At 42.4% G+C, this 3,355-nt stretch overlaps 3 protein-coding genes across 4 annotated transcripts in view; 2 read left to right on the top strand and 1 right to left on the bottom strand.

Moving 5' to 3' along the window:
- LOC116693433 (uncharacterized protein KIAA0513-like) overlaps positions 1-3,355 on the bottom strand; it is a 453,101-nt gene that overhangs the window by 212,156 nt on the left and 237,590 nt on the right. The window lies entirely within an intron of this gene.
- Positions 1-3,355, top strand: part of LOC116693434 (uncharacterized protein KIAA0513-like) — a 453,088-nt gene that overhangs the window by 183,973 nt on the left and 265,760 nt on the right. The window lies entirely within an intron of this gene.
- LOC116693372 (zinc finger protein ZFPM1-like) overlaps positions 1-3,355 on the top strand; it is a 143,751-nt gene that overhangs the window by 140,338 nt on the left and 58 nt on the right. The window lies entirely within an intron of this gene.

Genomic DNA, 3,355 nt, shown 5'->3' on the forward strand with positions numbered 1-3,355 from the left:
AGATGGAGGTCTACGAGCCTTAAATGGACTACTGCAGCAAAGGGACAAATACTCGTGCATCGTTTCAAACTGACTGGTATGGAAGAAAAGCTGTGGCTATGTGGCGTGCTAACAGTGAGCGGCTGGACCTCTACGGGGTCCTGGATCTGAGCAACCTGCCCGCAGCTTTAACAAGCAGGAAAACGTCAGCTCATATAATACCGGCAACACAGCTTCGCACATTTTCCACCCTGAAACGGATCAAAACATCCAGTCGGAACCGGACCGGGCCAGCCGTCTTCAGCCCTCGCGAGTCAGAGACGATGCAAACTAAAGCGCTGTAAAGAGAGTTTTACAACGCTGGATCGACGCCTTCACGAGAAAGCGGGATGGATTTTATGTACAAATCTACGATTGGTAAGTCAGAAACTATTTTGGGCTTAGTGTGATGAACTGATGCTGCTGCCACCTGCCTTCAGGTTCAGTGAGCAGTGTGTGTTTTCATTGTTGCTGACTGGGACTGACAAACTAATGGGCGCTGTGCAATAATTAGAACAAAGATGGTTTCATAACTGCATTCTGTGCTGGACATTAATGTGTGTGTGTGTGTGTGTGTGTGTGTGTGAGAGAGAGAGAGAGGGAGAGGAGAGAGAATGTGTCACCCAGAGTATTTGTCTGAAACTTAACTTTGCGGGAACACACTGTCATGCGGTCTTCAAATCAGCTGGTTAGAAGTCCTAAGGTCCAGGTATAACGGTGGGGGGGGGGGGGGGGGGTCAGGCTTTTGAGTTGGTCCGAGACTCTGGAACAAGTTACCCCCCCCCGATACTAACAATGTTACAGATGGGCTCTCTTTTAGGTCCAAACTCAAGACATATCTGTTGAATCAGGCTTTATAAGTAGCGTGGTGGGCACGTTTCATTCTTTGTTTCTTTGGACCTTTTGATTTACGTTCTCTAGTTCACTCTTTCTATTGGATGACGTCCTTTTACTCATTCGGTAAGCACCGTAGCTGCTGGTTGCTGTAAAGTGTTATATAATTACATTAGATTGATTTGATGAAGATTAATTGGAAATGTCTTGCTATCGACCACGTGTGCCGCGCTTGTGCGTAAAGTTTTGAATTAGCCTAAACAATAAATGAGGTAATCGATTTCATAACTCAAGCGCCTACCCTTTACTGCATCACGCACGTCACTGGAGGTTTATGCCTCGACGAGAGTTTACCCGCGATTCCTGCATGTCTTCCTTTTCTCCCTTTCACACCGCTGTCCTATCAAAATAATCTTTAAAAAAAATAAATTTGTCAAAGGTAACGTTAACTACCTGTTAGCTGTGGGCTGAGCTTAGCTGGTAGAAGGCAACGTTGGCTAGCTCGACATCCTCCTCCCATCATTCTTGGCACTTTTTAAAAACTATTTATTTGGGACATTTTTTAAAAAAGCTCTTATTCGCTTCCTTTTCCCACTTTCAGTCGCTGATACAACCAATCTGACCGAGGATCTGTTACAAATTTTTATTCATCAAAATTGTTCTTAGAAAACTGATCTTGAATCAGTAAACCCGCCCACACACTACCTATACCATTGGCCACTTACACAGTGCATGCGGCCTTCTCCTATCATCCAACAGACATACACAACACACAATGACGAGACTTCACTTTTTGTAAACAATGTTTTTATTGATGGATAATACCCAGACTTCGCATGGGCCCCTGGGCCTGTGCCCATAATGTCATTGGTATCTGGGCTTGCCAGTACACAACTAAATACAAGGAGGACATTAATTCACATACATGACTGAAGGATATATACAGGGTGGAGAAGTTGTTTGGAATATGCATTAATTATTTTAGTCCAGCAAACTAAAGGTACCAGTGTTCTGCACTTTGCCATTATTGAGGAGCCTTGGATCTTGAGCAGACTTTTCTTCTTACAGGACATAGTGCTGCATTAACTTTTAAAAGAAAAGCTGAGATCACTCAGCTTATTAAGAGTATCACACAGAAACAGCACACGGAAACTTTCTTATGAAAGGAAGTGATTTTAGTGACTATATGGGAATCAAGCACCTACAAAAGTCAAGGATTCCACCCATGGACAGATGACATCATTGTGCGTGTAGGGTAAAAGATTGAAGCCACTAGAAATAAAGTACACACATTCTCCATCAGTGGCTCTCAGAACTTTTTTATTTCCCATGCATGTTTGGATAAGAGTGTAATGGAACTGCAATGGAATGAAAAATATCGAAATTAAAGTTTTGACATTCATTGTGATTTTCTCTGTTTTGGACATAAGAGGATCATTGAGAAAACATATTATCAACTAGAAAATGTGAGGGTTAAATCTTCAGAAAGACCTTCAAGGTGACGGACTTTAGATGGGGAAAAGTTTGAATAACATAAATAGATTACAAAAGAACTCCTAAAACTAAAACTTCAGCACATTTTATACAACACAGTGCAGTTAAAGTAAGTTCAAAGGAATTTCCAGCACTTGTTACTTAATTTGTGACTAGTTGACTGACTCTGTGACCTTCTCCTCCTTTGAACTGAGAGAGATAGGCGGCACATATGTAAACACTAGTAGAAAGAGGGTCTGGTACAGTGCTGTCCAAAACAAAGAGAGCCCACAAATCAACCAGCAACTTGTGTTTTAAAAAAATCCTACACTTTACATTGGGTTCCAGTTGTGGGAATGGACAGATGGGGTGAACAATCAATGAATGAGGAGCTCACATTGCCACAGTCACTAACACTTTAATACGCTGATTGTCAGTGTTATGTTTCCAGCTTGTTCCGTTTCTTAGATTTGGGGGGAAAGGACCACTTTGTCAATCGCAATCTGAATGCAATTTGGGTGGCAGCTTCAATTAATTAAGTCAGGGCCCTAAACAGCTTAAGTGATCCTTACTGTACTGGTAACTTTGCATCTATTAATTTATAATATATTGAAAAAAAAGCATTTCACATTTAATCTCACTGTATTGCACTGCAACACGAACGCATGGGACCTCGAGTCCATCTTGCTATTAGTTCTTTTTTTGAATTAAAATCGAGTTTAGAGAAGTTCCTCACTGCTGTGATATCAGCGGACACTGCTGTGATATCAGCGGACACCGCTGTTATATCGGGGGACACCGCTGTGATATCGGGGGACACCGCTGTGATATCGGGGGACACGGCTGTGATATCGGGGGACACCGCTGTGGTATCGGGGGACATTGACTGCTCAGCTGGACTGTCATTCATCTTTTGACCAATAGTGATTTGGCATGTCAAATCACACACCTGGGGCCTGTTGCACAAAACCAGGATAAGGGATTAAACCACATATTCAAGTTTTCCTGGATGAATTTAGCTTTGACTCGG

Source organism: Etheostoma spectabile, chromosome 8 (genome assembly GCF_008692095.1).
Source record: "Etheostoma spectabile isolate EspeVRDwgs_2016 chromosome 8, UIUC_Espe_1.0, whole genome shotgun sequence".
Classification (NCBI taxonomy): domain Eukaryota; kingdom Metazoa; phylum Chordata; class Actinopteri; order Perciformes; family Percidae; genus Etheostoma; species Etheostoma spectabile.